The 19,325-nt window shown below is 46.7% G+C and overlaps 1 long non-coding RNA gene across 9 annotated transcripts in view; it reads right to left on the reverse strand.

Moving 5' to 3' along the window:
• LOC114100399 (uncharacterized) overlaps positions 1-19,325 on the reverse strand; it is a 238,501-nt gene that overhangs the window by 137,522 nt on the left and 81,654 nt on the right. The window contains exon 7 of one of the 9 annotated variants that reach the window (XR_003584063.3): positions 3,277-3,494. The exons of the other annotated variants lie outside the window; for them this stretch is intronic. This is a non-coding gene — a long non-coding RNA (uncharacterized lncRNA). Of the gene's footprint in view, positions 1-3,276; positions 3,495-19,325 lie in introns of those variants that run through there. 9 annotated transcript variants of the gene reach the window in all.

Consider the following 19,325-nt stretch of genomic DNA (forward strand, 5'->3'; position numbering starts at 1 on the left):
GTTTTTCTTTCAGAGGCCAACCCGACACATTAAGCAGGCTTGGGGCAGCCATTCCCCAGGCCGCTGGCTCCGAGTGCGTGGGGTCAGGGGTCATAGTGCCGCCGCCTCCAGCTCATTAGTGGGACCCATTCATCTTTGCTGGGGACACCAGCACTCAACATGGTGGCAGGCCCCGGGGTGGGGGTGTATGGGCAATTCATCAGAGACTCTGGTTCCCCGGAGACAAGAACAGAAAAGCAGGCCCGCTCTAGGTCTACAGGAGCCCCAGGACCAGTAGCGGAGGACTGCAGTTGCCTGGTTAAAGGTTAACCTGGACCAGGATGTCTGTCTGTGGGGGCCACAGCCACCATGCAGAGAATGAAGGGTCAAAACAGGCCCCTTTCAGATGCACCTGGCTCCTGTCTGCTAACAGAACTTCCCTTCCTGCCAGTTCTCTAAATCAACCCTGAAATCCATCCAAACAAGACCTATAGGGACTTCCTGTGGCCCAGGAACTCTTCTGAAATAGACCTTTGATTTGCAAATCCAGACACCAGGAATGAAAGCAAATGACATCCCTGCCCTGTCCCTTCCAGCAACAGCTTAGCCAGAGGAATGAGACCTCTCCTTCTCCAGGGGTTGGGCCTCAGTCTTCACCTACCTGAGAATCCACACAAGTGCATGTGCATATACACAACCATGCCACCCTGAGCCAGGCAGAGGCACCGCTCTGACACAGAATTCCCAGAGGGCATTGTGTTAGTCTGCTAGAGCTGCTGAGATGAAGCTTCACACATGAAGTGACTTAAACAACAGATATTTATCCTCTCACAGTTCTAAGGCTGGAAGTTCGAGATGGAGGTGTGAGGCACGGCAGAGCCGGGTGGGGGTCGGGTATGTTTCCTCTGAAAGGGAGAGGGAAGGATGCGCTTCAGGCTTCTCTCCCTGGCTTCTGATAGGTCCTTGGCTTGAGGTGACATGTTTCCATCTTCACACGGTGGGCTGTGTGTGTGTGTGCCCGTGTCCAAAGTGCCCCTTTTAATATGGACATCGGTGACATTGGATGAGAGGCTCAACCTAGGTCTCAAAGACCTTATCTTGACTAATTACACCTATAACCACCTGTTTCCGAACACAGTCACTTCCTGAGGTACTGAGGGTTAGGACTCAACATGTGAATTTGAAGGGGACACAATGCAGCTTCTAACACTCCTGCTCTGGGCCACTGGAGATGCAAGCCCCTGGAAGCCAGATTCATTTGGCAAATGTATATTGAGGACCCACCAGGCCCAGTGCAAGGTAGGGGTTGAGGGATGAGTTGGCACCTGCCCCAGGAGTGTGCAGGTGACATGGGAGATGGGCACTGATCAGTCACTGGAGCAAAAACCCAATTCCAAGCTGCAGAGGGTGATTTGAAGCAGAAGCATTAGCAGCTATAAGCACGCAGAACAAGGTCCCACTTCGGGTAAGAAGTCGTGCTGGGGCTGAGCGTAACAATTACATAACCATCTCAGCTCCCCTGGGCTGCTCAGCCCACCCCCACCTCAGCGCTCCTGTCCTGACCTTCGAGGCCCTTGCTATCCCCAGCCCCCTCCCGGCCTGATGCCTTTCCTGGAAGTTGAATTAATGGCATCTGAGCAACCTGGCCAGGAACCACAGCTTGGGGTAATCTTTCTGCAGAGCCCAGGAGCCTGGCAGAGGTCCCCTTGATTTATACGGCCCCTGGCCATGCTGCCCTCCCCGCCAGACAGCTCCTCCCTCAGCCTTCCTGGCTCCTGCAGCACCTCAGTCCACCCCCAGGATTCCAGGGTGAAATCTACATCCAGACAATGTCCAGCCACCCCTGGGACCCAGTGTCACCTCCTCAGGAATCTTTGCTGACCTGACTCCCCACAGTTCCCCTACCACCAAACATCTCTCAGCACCCCGACCACAACTGAAATTAATAATGGGCAATAAAATTAACTGTTCCTTCTCCCCCAGAGGCTGTGACCTTTCCAAGAACTGAAACAACTTTCTCATTCTCCTCTAAATGCCAAAATCCACCCTCTGCCTGTGGCGTAGCTGTGTTATATAAACATGCGCTGTATGGATAAACAGAATAATTGATTATTTAATCAACCTCCTACTTCTACCAAAACCACAAATTGACCCACAGGCATGATGCAAGTTGGAGCCACTCCTGAGGGTAATAGGAGAATAAAGATTGAGGGACCAGAGGGATGGTGGTCAGGGTGGAAGGAACAGCTTGGGCAAAGACACAAGAAATGCGAAGTGAGTTTGGAGAAAGAACAACGAGCATCGAGATTTGATCAAGGCCCAGCTTTGCAGGGCCTAGATGCTGGGCCCAGATGAAAAGCATAGAGTGTCATTGAAGGCTCTAAGTGGTGGCATGATCAGAGCTGGTCTGTGCTGATAAGGAAAGCAGGTAGAGCCACAAAACAGTGCAAACTGTGGGACCAGAACTCCAGAAAAGCTGAAGGAAGTTTCCAGAGCTGTCTCGCAGGCAGAGCAATGGAAATCACCAAGGAAGAGTAGAAAAACAGGAAGAAATGGCACTGAAACCAGGGACAACTATAGTATAGGTAAGAGGGCTTCAAGGCTTCAGGAAAGCAGAGAAAAAGAGAAAAAAAAACAGAGGAAAGCCAGGCATGCCTGCAGGGAAGCGCCCCTTTGCTCACGACCGTGTTCTATCTGCTCATTATGTGAGTGGGAAAGTTCAAATTCCAAAGCCTGATCCAGCAGGGATCAGCTGCCCACCTGAGCAAGTGACTACACTTCCAGGAGTCTGTTTTCTCACCTCCAAATTGGAGTTGGAGGAAGCCTGTTGAGAAAAGAAAGGAATGCGCTCCATTGAGATATTTAGCATGGGCCCCCAAAGATGTCCATGTCCTCACACCCAGAACCCTTGAATATGTTGCCTCACATGGAAGAAGGCACTTTGCAGATGTGGTTAAGTTAAGGATCTTGAAAGGGAGAGATTATCCTAGATTATCTGGGTGGGTCCAGTACATTACAAGGGTCCTTATAAGTGTAAGAGGAAGCAAGAGGGTCAGATTCCAATGTGGTGACAGATGTAGGTAGCAGAATATTAAGGTAACCATGCTGAACTGCTGGCTCTGAAGATGGAGGAAGAGGCCATGAGCCAAGGAATGTATTAGGAGCCTCCAGAACCTGGAAAAAGAATGGATTTTCCCCTGGATCTTCCCAAATTTCTGCCACCACCTTGATTTCAACCCATTGAGATGCATTTCATACCTCTGAGCTCCAGAACTATAAATTAATAAATCCGTGCTATTTTAGGCTTATGGTACTTTATTACAGCAATTATAAAAAACTAACACACAGTTGAATAATTAAACATAGGGAGCTGTAGGATCTCAGAGAAAGGCACAGGGATGTCATGTGTGATCATCCAGGTTGCACACCACCTAAAAATAGCCAGCCAAGAAGGCTAAAATTTAGCCCACACTCCACTTGCCAAGCCACAAGCCCTTGTAAGGACTGACCGGTTCCTGGAAAAAAAAAAGAAAGCATTTTTCTAACGTACTCACATGCACTTTCCCTTTGCCAGAAGCTATGACCACTCAAATTGGAAAAGGGGACTTTTCTTAATTTGCACAAAGGGGCTACACAGGTAACAGTGGCCCTAGCAGGAGACTTTGACTCTTCCAGAGGAGATCAGGGATAGCAGAGGAGGTGATTTCTGAGCCAGATCTTCAGTGCAGAAGGAAGGGAGAGCTGTTGTAAAGAAAGAGGACACCACAGATGTCTGAAAAGGCCCGGCCCTTCTCCTGCGCCAGGCATGTGGGCGGGATGATGTGGAGATGCACAGTTCACCTTGAGAGGTGCAGAGCTGGGGGGCCTGTTGGTCATTCATGGGGAGGTGTCTAGGAAGTGGACAGATGCCAGTGTCTGAAGTTCTAACAAGAGGCCCAGGCTATTCAACTGGCCTCCTGAGGCCTCTCCAGGGAGTCTGGCTCCCCACAGCCCAGCACCAGAGACTTCTGCCCTGCAGCTCTGAGGGCGCCTGGCTGTTCCATGACGTGCTTTTAGGGTCTAAGAGTGAGCCTGTCCCCACAGTGGCTCCACTTCCCAGCACTTAACTCCCAGACAGGTATTGATGGTGCCCTGACCTTCCCTAATATATTGCCACAAGGTGACATGGGCCAGTCCTGCAGTCCCAGTCAGGCCACCGCCCCTCCCTGGGCCTAAGCAAAGAACAAGAAAAAACCATCAAGCTGGGCATAAGGTTTGCAATACAAATGGCAGTAAGTTGTTTTCAGGAGGCGAGTGGGCCCCCACAGACTAATGGCTTCCATGGCTTCCTCCCCTCCCTCCCTGAACCCCCCACCCCACCCAGAGCTGTCCCAGCTGGAATACTGCAGTTGCTCCAGCCACCCCCGCCCAGCCCTTTTGCTGACAGTATAACCTTCAGGAACCTGAAATTCCTGAGTGCTCCCCAGAGCTCAATGCATCTTGAAAGAAAATTTGTGTAATGTCATTTCAGGCTGTCCCTAATCCAGAATTATTGAGGGGGGGCTGGGACCTGGGAATTGCCTCTGACACTTGACAAATACTTGGCTTTGTGTAAATGGACAGGCTCCTGAAATAACTGCCTTTGGATGTCACATGAAGAGAAATTAATTCTTTATTAACTTCCGCAATGATAATCTAATAAACCCATCGGGCCTTCAGGCCCCAGCATTTAAAGAGCTTGGTGGTTTGGATGCAAATGTCTCCCGACCCCATTTTGTCGGGAATATGTTCATGCAGAGGAGGAATAATCAGCTCTAGAGGTCAGATGTCAGCTCAGGGTCAAATGAGTGACTTTCATGGCTCCACACAGACCTGAGACTCAGGAGGCTCAGCTATCTCAAGGGCCAACAGCTGTTCTGGATTTTCGGGGATGGACTTTCATTTCAGATATTATGTCCCTTTGTTCCCAAAAGAATTTTTTTCTCTCTCTCCAGATTTCCCTTCATATGAATTTCACTCAGATTGTGAGGCCACTGTAGTAGCCCTCACCCATCAGTTCCAAAGGACCAGTCATCCATTCTTTCTTCAACTCCCAGATGCCCACCGTGTGCCAGACATGGGACAACAAGGCCTCTGTCCTCAGGGTTTCCAGTCTAATGGATTGGCAAATGACAAAATTAGTTATAGTTATAAACTAAGGGAAATGCTATGAGGACAAAGAATATCTTGGGAAGTGGATGCTGTGTGTGTCCCCAGTGTGGGCAGGCAGCCCAACCAAGAGTCCTCCAAGTCCTTGAGGCCCAGCTTTCTGATGAAGTCCAGGCTGCATCTCTGTCATCAACACTGACAGAAACAGCATCGGAACCACCCTCCCAACGTCAAGAAGAGCAGGAAAAGGAGCTGACTGTGGCCACAGAGGCCTTCCAGGGCAGGAAAATCAGAAACACCCAGAATGCCAGGGGCAAAAGATTCCTGCCTGATCTGAGGCTTGACCCCTGCTCATTCACCTCTCCAACAACAAGGCACTCACTACCACCCAAGGAGGACCCCAGGAAACCAGTGAGCACAAGTTCCTCTTGAGCAGGCCACCACTTGTGTACATGCACGTGTGTGTACATGTATATAAACACATACATAAAATTAGAGCATGATAAAGACATAGCACAGAGTAAGGAGGAAATGAAGAATTACTCAATCCACAATACTAGATCCGTGGCTTAACCATATGAGATCCCATATGGATTTGAAAACTCAGTGAAAATCAACCAAGAAAACTCGGAGTGGGAGGGGATGTAGATGAATGGCCTTTGAGGGAAGGGAAAGGATTTTACATGCATAAAAATGGTGGGAAAGGGCTGGGATTGTAGCTCAGAGGCAAAGCACTTGCCCAGCTTGCATGAGGCATTGAGTTCGATCCTCAGTACCATAAATAAATAAATAAATAAAGGTATTGTGTCCATCCACAGCTTTAAAAAAAATTAAAATTTAAAAAGACACAATGGGAAAAATCATGAAGGAAAAGATAATGAATATGACTATGTAAAATTTTTTTTAAATTTTTAATAGACTCAGGCAAGATAATTAATACCACTCTTTAAAAGGGGCAGAGATCAAAGCAGATAATTCACAAATGACAAAATACAAACTGCTAATATGCACACAAAAAAGATGTTCAATCATGCTTATAGACATAGAAAAGCAAGTTAAAGCAGCAACAAGATGTCATCATTCACCTATCAAATTGGGATTTTTTTTTTGGGGGGGGGGTACCAGGGATTGAACTCAGGGACCCTCGACCACTGAGCCACATCCCCAGCCCTATTTTGTATTTTCTTTAGAGACAGGATCTTACTGAGTTGCTGTGCACCTCGCTTTTGCTGAGGCTGGCTTTGAACTCGCGATCCTCCTGCCTCAGCCTCCCAAGTTGCTGGGATTACAGGCGTGCGCCACTATGCCGACTATCAAATTGATTTTTAAAAATTGTAGTGATATTTGGTCCCGAAAATCGGCTTTCTATTATGTATTGAGAACAGTAAAAGTCTTTATGCTGGATTCTTCACACCAAAAAAAATGTGGTTTATAAAAGGAGGAGAGATTTTTAAGACATATCAGCAAAATGAAAAACACGGACTTTTTGTTTGGATCCTTTTTCAAATAAGTTAGCTCTAAGAAGACAGTTTTGAGATAATTGGGAGAAAATTGAACATGGACAAATATTAGACGATACTAAGGAATTATTGTTCTTTTCTATAGGTAATGGCATTCTGATCGTGTTTTTAAGTAATTATTTTACCCATTTGAGAAGTAAAACAACTTTCACAGGGAAAATAATACAACATCTGGGATTTGTTTTAAGATAGTCCAACAAAAACAGAGAGAAGGCCTAACTAAAACATCATTGTCAGAATTCGAGGAATTATTAAAGCTAGTAATTATAAGGGGACAATTGTACCATTCTCTTTTGTGCATATTTGAAGGTTTTTTAAAATAATAAAAGGTGTTTTTGAAACATCAGTTGAGCCAGTCATAGTCTTGAGATTCCATCCTGAGAAAATAATAAAAAAAAAATGTACACAAAAGACTGTGTGCAAAGATATCAATAAGATATCTGGTCAAACAGAAAAAAAAAATCAATTGTAAGCAAAATATCCCACACAAGTTGCGGTATAGCCAAAGAATAGAATACTAGGCCACTGGTGTAAAAACATATTTTTAAAAACACACATTGACCTTTGAAAAATATTTATGTGCTAAGTGGGGGGGGGGAGTAAGAAACAAAGTTGTATATCCACTATGATCCCAATTATCTTAAAAGCAGATATATTTGTGCAGAAAAGAAAGGCCAAAATGTTAACTGTGGTCATCTTCGGGAGGTATAATTACAAATTATTTCTATTTGCTTCTTTAAACTTTTCTGTATGCAAGAAGGTGGAAAAAAAATGTAATTATCTTAAGGGCTAGAGCCAAAATTCCTCTTAACAAAAAAAAAAAAAAAATCCAGCTTTGGAAAAACACCTAGACAAGTAAGATCCTTGAGGGTCAGCCCCAGGGGGAAAGAGATGCCAAGTCAGACTCCCCCGGGCAGCTGTTCAGGGCTAAGAATCAGGGAGGGTCAGCAAATGAAAGCCACTGAGGGATGCACGGTCTCCTGGGAAGAGTGAATGCTCTTCACCTACAGCACCGGAGCTCACTGCACCTGGAACTCGGACAGGTGATGTTTCTTTCCCTCACCCCAGCTGAATAATCAACCTGCATGTTCTGAGGTCCCTACAATAAACAGGAGCTGTCCTACAATCAGAAGAAAGAATTGTTTTGTTTATCTTTCCTAAGGAAAACAAAGCCTTCTTTATCTCACAACAGAAAATGCCTTTCTAGAACCCCACTCCTATCATTCCCCGAGTGAACCCATCCAGAGTCATCTCCATCTCTCACCTGCAGCAGAGGTAGTTTAAAGATGGCATTCACTTCCTCTGTCTGTGTGGTAACTCCTTGTCCCTGATACTGTCATGGTTCTGAATCTCCTCCCCAGGTGAAGCTACCTGCTCTAGGTGGGCTCCAGGGGACGTTGATCTTGTTTAAATTATAGTACACACACCAGAATGCAATAAATCTGCCCAGTTCAAGGTAAGAGGTAACTATGACCTCCCTCCAACTAGATTCTAGACTTCTAATAATGTGGCCTTGAACATTAAATGTTTGTTGACTCATAATTGTGTTAGTTATTAAGCTATTGTCTACCAGCTCCTTCCCACCCTGCCATACTCTGCTTTTTGATGCTGGAGCTAGGGCTCTCCTGATCTCTCCCGATCAGAAGGCTCCACGTTCAGTTTTGTCAATAGGAAAGTTTCAAGGGAACCTGGAAGGCTGGAGAAAGAAGAAGGGTGTGCTCCATCGTGTTTCCTCTCTATTCTTATGTTAGTTCTTGTTCCTGGTATCATCACCCCAGCACACCACTTCACCCTGGCAGGAGCATCTGGTCCCAGTAACAGAACTAATTCCAGTCCCCAGTTTTTCCAACACTAGCAGATATAACACAGCCTTGTCATATCATCTTGGAGACACTAGCCCTTGCCAGCTGGCATTTCCTCCCCAGGGTCTGAGTCCTGGCTCCCTGGGGCTCCTTTTTCAGGTTCAACTTTAACAATCCCAACCTCTCAGCTGCAGATGGTTGCTTCCTGTAGTAATTCCCCTCACCCCACACCCTAGCTCTCTTTTTTGCCTTTGCAGTCTTCCCATGACTAATTTCCTTAGCAGCCTTCTTCCTGTTAGGACACTGGTGTGGTTTGTTGTTTGTTTGGTACCAGGGATTGAACCCAGGGGCACTTAACCACTGAGCCACATCCTCAGCCCTTTTTTATATTTTATTTTGGGACAGGGTCTCACTAAGTTGCTTAGGGCTCACTAAGTTGCTAAGGCTGGCTTTAAGCTCATGATCCTCCTGCCTCAGCCTCCTGAGCCACTGGGATTACAGGAGCACTATATGGGCCCTGGCCCTGGTGTGATTTCTGTCTCCTAATTGGACCATGGGCAGACACACTGCTGCTGAATCACATCTTCCCCTCCTGAGTATCTGCAAATGATTTTCTACAAGGATCTTAGGTTTCCTCCTATTAGGATTGAAGCAACACCACCTGTCAAGAGGGCAGCAGATCCACACTGTCTTCCAGCATGCTTCAAACATTTTTCCATTTCCTGTCATCTACTGGTGTGATGGACTTATACTAGAGACTTCATGCAAGACATTAATGAAAACACTACTAAGGATGGAGACTCCATGAACCTCCACAGACCTCCCTACTTTTCTCCTAATGCATCACCCAAGAGGCCTTCCTCACACCTGGGTGCTCATGAATCACACCAGAGCTGAGACCTGTAGAAAGCCATACATCAATCATCTTGAAATTGCAGTCAGAGCCAGAGGGGCCTGTCTGGTGTCAGCTGGCACTGCCTGAGCTGACTGTGGACCTGAGGCATCACTTGGAGAGCTGCAATCACCAGTCCTGCTGCACTTGGAGCATGCTAACCCAGGTCCAGTGTTCATGCTGTTTACAAATTTCATAACAAGGCAGCACAAATAATATCAGAGGTCTGTCTTGTAAATCGCATGCCAATTATATAATTTTCCCAGGAATTATTTTTACATCTAACTAGCACAAATTTTCTTAACCAAAAAATTAAAAATATGAAGTGGTGGGCTGGGGGTGTGGCTCAAACGGTAGCACGCTCGCCTGGCATGCGCAGGGGCGCTGGGTTCGATCCTCAGCACCACATAAAAATAAAATAAAGATGTTGTGTCCACCGAAAACTAAAAAAATAAATAAATAAATATTTTAAAAATCCTCTCTCTCTTTCTCTCTCAAAAAATAAAAATAAAAATAAAATATGAAGTGGTATCCAAAAATAGCACATGGGTTTTTGTCACCTTAATTTGAAACACCTCCTCTAAAATGGAAATAAGTAAAGTTATAGATCAAAGATGCTCCAAGGTCAGGCCTGGGGACTCAGGCAGTGGGTGGAGGACTGACCTCCTAGGGAAGAGTTGATTTAGGAAAGAAAGGATCATCCCAGGTGGTCTCACCTTTGGGGTTAGTCAACAGATCCCAGAAGGAAAAGGCATAAATAATGGGCATGCCCTCTCTACCAAGCACCTGCACTAGCTAGACCCCTGTACATGGCTCATGCAGTCTTCAAAAGACCCCCGTGTTTAAAAAAGAGGCAGCTGAGCTCCTTGAGGTTGCCATATTTGCCTATGAACATCACAGACAGGAAGACCTAGAGGAAAGTCCAGCTTTCCCCACTTCTCCCCCTCCAAATTGCTGACACAGCCCCAGAGGTCAGTGGCTCAACACAATAACCATTATTTCTCCCTCAGCAACAGGCTCCCAGGGGTATAGCTGGCTAGGCAGTTCTCCGGTGCAGCTGTCCCCAAGTAAGGACCTCAGGACCCAGGTGCCTTGATGTCAAGACTTCACCAAAAGTCCCTTCCATGTAATCAGCAGACAGAATAGGAGAGGATGTATAAAAAGGGCAGCTTCTTTTTTTATAAGCAAGAGCAGAACAGATGCAAGAGGCACAGAGGACAAATTTAGACGACACTGCATATGGATCCTGAGTCTCAATAGGCCATGTGACAAGTTCTTGCCAATGGAATAAAAGCAGAAGGGTGGATACTGTGGACCCAGAAGTCTGCTCCCAAACCCACTGTGACACCCAGGTCTTACCAGTCGCCCCTCAGACTGAGGCTGTTCCCTGTCCTCTAGGCCCTGGCAAGGCATGTCATCACTACTTAGGGACGCTGGCTGCTACAGGACCTGTTTACTCATGGACAAGAAGGCCTGCCACCATCTCTTGGACACTCCCAGGGCCAGGACCCTGCTTCTCACCCAGTGGCTCTCCACTCCTCCTCCTTCCTCCAGCCCGCCATTGAGGTCTCTGTTAGTTTCCTAAGGCTACTGTAGCAAAGAACCACGAATTGAGTGAAACTGAACAGAAATTTGTTGCTTCTGTTCTGGAGGCTGGAGGTCCATGATCGAGGTGTCGGTCTGATTGGTTTCTCCCAGTGACTGTGACGGGGACACTTCTCCCCTAACTTCCAGTGGTTTGTTGCCAAGCTTTGTCATTCCTTGCCCTGTAGACATGTCACCCCATCCCTGCCTGCAGCCTCCCATGGCATTTTCCTGTGTCTCTTCACAAAGTCTTCCTTCTGTGCATGTCTGTCTGTGTGCAAATTCCCCCCTTCTAGGAGGCACAGTCATGTTGGATTATGGCCCCTTTAATGACCTCATTTTAATTTGATTATCTGAAAAAAACTATTTCCAAATAAGGTCACTCCCTAGGTACTGAAAGACAAAACTTCAACAGCTTTTGAGCAGTATCACTCAACCCATAAGGTCCCATCCTGTTTTGGATCTTGACAGAAACTGCTCTGGAAATCCTGGGCTATCCCACCACCTAATAACCAGACAGCAGGGCAAGGACCCCTCTGACAGCAACACCTACCCCCTCAGACCTGGAATGTGAGTGGCTGTGGGCAGTAGGCATGTGAGAAGAGAAATGGGAACAGCCAAACTCGGAGCCCTGCAACATCAGTAGCTTCATAATGATTAATAATTATTAATAAGTGATTAATAAAGATTAATCAGGACTCTTCCCAAGAGCTGCGGAAAAGGCTGGCTAATAACACAAAACAAATGAATAGAAAACTCAGAGAAGCTACTCAGGAGACTGGAGACCAAGCGGCTTGTTCTTAACCACCTGGGCTCCAAGGCAGACCTAGGTAGGAGTCCAGCTCTGCCACTTTTTGGCTAAAGCACTTGGGGCAGTTCCTTCTTTTCACCCCAGGATGGGGAGAGCATTGCATTGGCAAAGTGCCCACACAGAACAGGTGCTCTGAGAGTATTTGTCAAAAATTACAGGAAGGGGCTGGGGATATAGCTCAGTTGGCAGAGTGCTTGCTTCACATGCCCAAGGCCCTGGGTTCAATCCCCAGCACCACACACACAAAAAAAGAAATTACAGGAAAGACCTGAGGCTGGACCTGACTGAAGCTAAGCCCCAAATCTTTGCCACCCCAGGCTCAGCTCAGCCCCACCAGCTGATCACAGGAAGTGAGAGCCAAGGCGGGGGGCAGCCTCACAGGTCCCCAGCCCTGAAAGAACCTAATAACACTATCAGACCCAAATGTTTGGCTTAGAGCAGTCACAGTGAAGGCTCATCCCTTCTTCCAAAAGCCTCCTATGTTATCAGGCACTGTTGGAGACAACTACCTCCCACCCTTAACGAAGAAGGAAACCGAGGCTCAGAGAGGTTAAAAGACTTCTCTTAGACCACACAGCTGGGGAATGTTAGAATCATCGTTTAAACCAAGAAGCTGGATAAGACTTCCTTCTGCTCACTCCCAGCTATCAGGGCCTGAGCCAGTGAGTCCTACAATGGACGCTATATGGCAGTGGAGTTGATAACAGGGAAAGGAAGGGAGGGAGGGAGACAGGCAGAGGCACACACACATGCACACGTTCACACACATACACACACACATGCATTCCTATGCCTCCACAGATACTCTTACACATATGCACATATTCACACACTTATACATGTTCTCTCTCTCTCTCTCTCTCTCTCTCTCTCTCTCACACACACACACACACACACACACACACACACACACAGCCACTGCCCAGGCTTCTGGATACATTTAGGGTCCAAGACCACTGTTCCCACCATGCCTTATTTCACTTTTCTCCTGATGTTCCCAGAACCTCCCCTTCTGAGGTTCTCAGCAAGTTTATATTTGGGAATAATTGTAATGTAATTTGATACATAATTAGGGCAGAATAGAAGGCTGCATTTTTAACTACCCATACATCCCCATCTCATTTAAATAATTCCTAATATATCCAAGCAGGCTGCCTCGCACGGCACTGGTGTGTATTGAACTGAGGATAATGAAATAAGGGATGGGAGAGGGGAAATGCTATTTCAGAGTCTGAAGATCACCAATTAATGACATGAAAAACCGAGAGGGACTCTGTTCACTTAATGTCCCCTGTGCAGGGCACAAACACAGGCCCCTGACAGGCTCCCTGTTCGGAGCAGTTAGGACCAGGCAGAGAAAACAGGCAGGAGCAGGGCTGTAGTGCCTGACACTTGGGAAGAACTAAATAGTATTTTTTAAAATTTGTGCTGGATTCCAATGACATCACATAACAAAATATGCTTCCATTTGTCCCAGCCCAAGCCCCCCACGCCTCCCGCAGGCAGGCTCACAAGATTAATTTGGGGCCAGGCTCCTAATCCAGTGCCTAGAGAAGATCCTTCCAGACCCCTGTGTGAGGCAGACCCCTCACCCCTGCCGGCCTGGAATGCCTGAAGGGGTCCCCACACCGGGAAACATCCTGTTCCAGGGCTCCCTCCCCTATTGCCAGAATCTTTCTGCTCCAAACAGATGGGCCCCCAGGGGCCCGCCCCTGCAGCCGTGGAAGAGCCGCTGTTTGGCCAGGCCCCAGCTCCTTTCACACCCAGGTAAAACTTTAACCAGAGGTCTTTGGCGGCTACGCTGGGCCCTGCGCTCCCATTCAGGGCATGATAAATGACTGCTGTCACCTCGACATGAATGCTCATATTGAAAAGCCCTGCTTTCTGTCTCCCTCCTTTCAGGCCGCCAACTTCTTCTCTCTTAAGTCACTGGGTGTCACTCACGTGTCATGCCTTCCTGAATGCCCCCCAATCACGAACCCACTACTCCCTCTGCCCCTTTCCTCCCACCTGCCCCACCCCTCCCCCTTCCCCTCAGGGCTCCTTCCTTCCCTCCTCCATCCTCCTCTCCAAATTCTCTCCTCTTCCCTGTCCATCTCTTCCTCTGGCCCTGACTTGCCCCATTGCAGTCTCTGGACTAGGGAAGCTTATACTCCTGTCCCCATCACCCACACTGTCACCTGCGCACATGCACACACACACACACACACACACACACACAAGTCCCCCATGCCCCTATTTCCCCATCACTGCTTATGTTAGGGTTGTGTTGGCACTGGTACTACACATGACATTCTAAAGAGGAGGAAGGTGACACTGGACAGGAACCCCTGAGAGCAAAGGAAAGGAGCAGATTCAAGTGCCCTAATACAGGAGTTTCCACCCAGCACCAGTAGTATTTTATGTTGGGTTTCTCTGGAGAGAAACCAAAGATTCCATCAGATCTCCTGAAACAGACAAAAATCACTGCTGTGCTCACCATGTGGCCTGGGGAACCCATCCACACTGGAATCCCAAGCTGACCACACCACGGGGATCAAAGCCGCGCTGTTGGGGTGCTACTCTCCCACACACACACATCTGAAGCCTTAACCTGGGTGGCTTTCTTCCCTCACCAACAGGTTCATCGGCCATTAGAAGAGCCACACAGGGACAGCCAAAGATGAGGGGGCCAAGATCCACGGCCGAAAGGAACATCGCGCCACTTGCTGGAGGCCCAGAAAGTGCTATTTTCTTTGGGGGAGGAGAAGTGGAATTCTGAAGTGGATATAGCTGTGCACATTCCTGTCTTCGTCGGTTCTGGTTTTTTGGCCTAACATCTATCAGTCTGGCAGCCAAGGAAGCTAAAGATGGCTTTTCATGGCAGGGCCTGCCGGGTAAGCTGCCTCTTTGGTGCATTAAATACCAAGGTGTCTTTTATTCGGGAATTGCTGCTCATTTAGTCACAGAGACAACTTCCAAGTGGTTTTCGGTTTTCTAGCAAATGGACCTGGAAGACACTGGGTGTGAGAAGACCACAGTGACCCTGTGGTGCGCTAGGGCTCCTTAGAACTACCTCTTGAGACATGAGAGGATGAACTTAAGAAAAGCAGATACTATCCTAAATTAAAATCAAGGAAAGGAAGGCACATTTGCTGAACTTGGTGACCTCTACAGTATAAAACAGATGTAGAATGAGCTGCACATCAGAAAAGGAGAGAATGTGAAAGAGGAAGAAAACATTTGGTGGAAAGAAAACACTTGGTGGCTCCTGAATGCTAACATATCTTCCCCACAAAGAGTTCTGATTTCAATTGTCCTTATCAACAGTTTTGGCTTCTGAGCCTCCACCCAGGTTGCTAGAGCCTAGAGGTCTGCCTAGATTGTGATCTATTTCATGTTCAGGTCTATTTTACTTCCTGATCAGCTCTGAATAGACCAGCCTCCTTTGCCGAGATCAAAGAAATAGCAGAGGAGATGTGAGATCAGAATCAAGGGGAGATAGAGCCTATCACCAAGGGGCAGAAAGGCTGGGTTGGCCCCATCTCTCAGACACTACAGCAATTGACTCTCAAGGTTTCCACCCACTAAAAGCTCCAGAAAGAGATGCTAGGTAGCCTGAGTCAATCAGTACCTGGAAGTTCATTCATATTGTTTTCCATATTTTTTATTGGTGATTCATATTTTTAAAACCACCATCTCCTCTCCCCCTTAGATGGTATCATTCAGTGTAGAGATGGAGTCTAGCTCCTTAAGACTTTTTGTTCCTAACATAATTAATTTCCCCATTGAATAAGCCAGTTTGAATATGATTATTTGTTACTTGCAGCCAAAGGCATTCTTACACAGATTTTTTTTAAGTTGTTATGACACAATATACAACATGATCGTGATGGTAGGTGCCATCATCAAAGTATTCACCTGGTTTTCCAGTAAAAATCAGAAGAGAAAATCAGTTAACTTGGTGGGAAGGACCAAGAGAATTTGTTTCTGAACAGAATCTCTGAGGAAGGTTTGTTCGCCAAAGTATGAACCAAGAAGGGGAAGAAGCTTTGCTGAGCTCCTATTGTTGAGAACTTCAGGTATGTTCTTGCATTGAGGAAACAAAGAGCTTAAGAACTTTGCCCAATGCAACATCACTATTAATCAGCTCGGCCAACACGGAAACCCAAGTCCACTTTATTGCAAAGCCACTGTGCCTACCACCATAGCATACTGGCCCACTGATGCCAACCAACCACAGAGTGGACACCCTTCCAAGACCTCAAAGCTTCTGAGCCTTAAAGGAGTCTAACTCCACACCATTGTGAGCTGAGCTGAGAGCAATGGGTTGAAGGGTGGGCCCAGCTCTCAGCCACCAGGCAAAGAACTCTCCCACCTTCTGAGCCAATAGGTCTAGCAACTGGTGCTGAAGGGCTGTCCACTGCCAAGACACATGATTATGGGTGATTTTATAGGCATTGCAAGAATCCCTGCAACCAAGAACACAATTGAGGTGCTATTATTGCTGATTTTTATTTTATTTATTTTATTTTACAAGAATCAAATTCTATTTCTGGACTGTGGCCTTAAAATGAAATACTCAGGCAAGTCTCCTTATGAGTAGTTCTAAATTTCTATCACAAAAATAAATCTTGCTTCATTTTAAGAAAAAAGAAGATGGTCCACAATTCTGCTGTGTGCTCTCAGTACCACATTTCTGTGCATTGGGGAATTAGACTCTTGGGAAAATCAATGCAAAAAGGGGGAAAACTTAGTAAGCCTGGACCTAAAATGAGAAGTGCCTCATTATTATTAGTGAATAATCACCTTCACATTAGTGAATTAACTTTAAAATATCAGGCTTAACTACTAATTAACCTCCAGCCTATGCTTTAAATAAATTTTATTATAGTTACTTTCCAAAGTAAAAATATCATTAATAACATATGTTCAATGTTATATATCTTTCATGTACTGTAATTAATAGAAAGTGATGGGATTTTTTAAAATTTTCCAAACCTGCATGTTTTAAAGGGTAATCAAGAATAAGGCTGGTACCATGGGCCAGGCAGGTATCAGATCATTAATGTCCAGGCAGGAAACTGAGAGGGCAATGTCCTAGAGGTCAAGCCTGGTACACACACAAGCAGCTCCCCAGCCAGTAGAAAAAGTCTGGTTGGGACATGTGAGGTTTGGGGCCCAAGTAGGCATCCCTGAGTTCTTCCTGTTCCCAGACCCAGTTGGCCACATAGAAAGACACAGAGCCCAAAAATCAGATCCAGTGGAACCAGGCATTCAGCTTACATCCTGGTCACCAAGGAACCTGAGCAACCCAGAGCCTTCTCCCAAGGACGCGGAGGGGTCTCCCACACAGCTCCCCATTCCAGCCACTTAGTATGTCCCTGAGAGCTGAGAGCTGTGAGTACCATTATGAAGAGTTACCCAGTGCCAGACCCTCTAGGAAACCCTGTCCATGCCTTATTTTATTACAGCCTCATAATGACCCTGAAAGGTTGGTATGGCAGAGACAGGCAGGGCAACCAAAACCCATAATCCTCCACATTTCCCAGCATCCCTTGCAAATATTTTAGGGTCATTCAGCTGGATTGTAGCCAGTGAACTAAAAGTAAAAGCAATGGACACCACTTCCAGGCCTAAACCCTAAAATGGAGGTCAGCACACATTTCCTGTAAAATTCCAGGTGAGTGAACACTCTAGGCTTTGCAGGCCATATGGCTTCTTGTATGAAAGCATGGGTATATCTGTGTACCAAAAAAACTTTATTTATAAAAAAAATCAAGTGATGGATTAATAGTGTTTGTGAGTTTGCCAACCCCTAACCAAAAAACTACCAATAAATCTTTACTCTCAGGTGACTTAATACAGATGATCCAGCAGAGAACCATGAGAAGGCCTGATGGGAAGACAGGGCCACCAAATGGAAGCCTCAGAGTCACTGCTGTGAAGGAGCCACTGACCCACATTGTACTGCAACAGAAGCAAGAAATAACTTGCACTGTGCTAAGCCTTGCAGATGTGGGGATTGTTATTAGCAGCTTACATTGACGGACCTGACTAACAAGGTAGGTTGAATGGTTCTTTTTGACAGCTATGTAAAATGAGGACCAGGGAAGGAAGGGATACAATTTACAATGCCAAGAAATAATACAGGCAGGGCTTAGGAGGCCAGCTCATCCTGGTGCACTGGCAGCCCCTCCCCTCCAACCCTGCTATCCCTCCCTCCAGGTGTGCTAGACCTGGGAGACCAGCATGGGGCCTGCCACCGCCTTCTCCCAGGCCTTAGACCTTCCCCCCAAAGGCAGTGAGTCACACGTGAATTTTAAATATATACCAGCTTCAGTGTAGAAGTCAGCCCTGACATCTATAAAATGGCACTAAATCCTGCTTTTATGAGCTCTGGCTGCATTCTGCTGAGTGTTTTATCACACTCATTGGAAGTTTACTGAAGGGAGTTAATAACCCAAAAATGCTGGGGCCTGCCCATCTTGGGATTGAGAAGTGAAACCCCCAGCCAATGACTGTGGAGACATTAGCGCGTGCTAAAGACACCAGCCCCCTGCTCCGCTCTGCCAGTCCAGCTGCGCCTTCATTCTTCCACTCACCCACCATTCCTGCCAGCCACCAGCACCCAGGCTGGCCATCAGGTGGTTGGGGAAGGGCTCTGAGAGGGTGGCCTTTAAGCTGAAACCCAAAGGTTAAGAAGAAATTGCCTAGGCCAGAAATGGAGGGAAGGGTGTCCCAGAGAGAAGGAACAGCACAGGCAAAAGGTCTGAGTCCCATGACACCTAACCCAGACAGGAAAGGATTTCCAAGGACAAGTTCCTGAACAACCACAGGCATTCAAAAAGGACACTGCTACGGTCTGAGAATGTCCCACAAGGATTGGGAGCTTGGTCCTAGCATGGCAGTGCTGAGATGATAGGACTTTTAACAGGTGGGACCTCAGGGGAGGTCCTTAGATCACTTGGGGAACTGTCCTTGGAAAGGATTAAAGTAGATCTCACCAGACCCCTTATCTCTCACAAGAGCAAACTTTTTATGAGAGCAAGCCCAAACTCTGAATTACTCTGGCTTCCTACTTTGAGAAGTGATCTCTTCTCCCCTGACATGCTCCTGCAGGTCCTCACCAGAGCTGACTGGTGCTGACACCATACCTTTGAATCTCCAGAACTGTGAGCTTAAAAAACGTTCTTACTTTATAAAGTTAGCCTGCCTCTGGAATAGTGTAACAGTGATGAAAACCAGACTAATACAGAGACTAAGGCAGAATAGTCAGAGAGGTAGGAGGGAAAATCAGGCAGAAAGGAGCCACAGGTACTGAGAGGAACATGTCAAGGAGAAAGAGTTCAGTGGCATCAGATGCTACAGAGAAGCTAAGAAAGAGGGCTCTTGGCTTTGGCAATGTCAAAGTCACTAATATTTATTCCCTACCTCCTGTTGGCCAGACTCAGTGCCAAGCTTCAGAGAAGCAAAAATAAAATGCAGGGGTTTGGGGACAAAGGAAAAGACAGAAAAATATGTGAATAATCACAGTAATCATGTTCAACACTGTGGGATCCTAGAAGATGAGCAAAGAAACTTTACCTCAGAATCAAGGCAACCGCTGAAAGGAGGGTACATCTGAGTTG

The sequence above is a fragment of the Marmota flaviventris genome, chromosome 2, assembly GCF_047511675.1.
Source record: "Marmota flaviventris isolate mMarFla1 chromosome 2, mMarFla1.hap1, whole genome shotgun sequence".
In the NCBI taxonomy this organism is placed as follows: domain Eukaryota; kingdom Metazoa; phylum Chordata; class Mammalia; order Rodentia; family Sciuridae; genus Marmota; species Marmota flaviventris.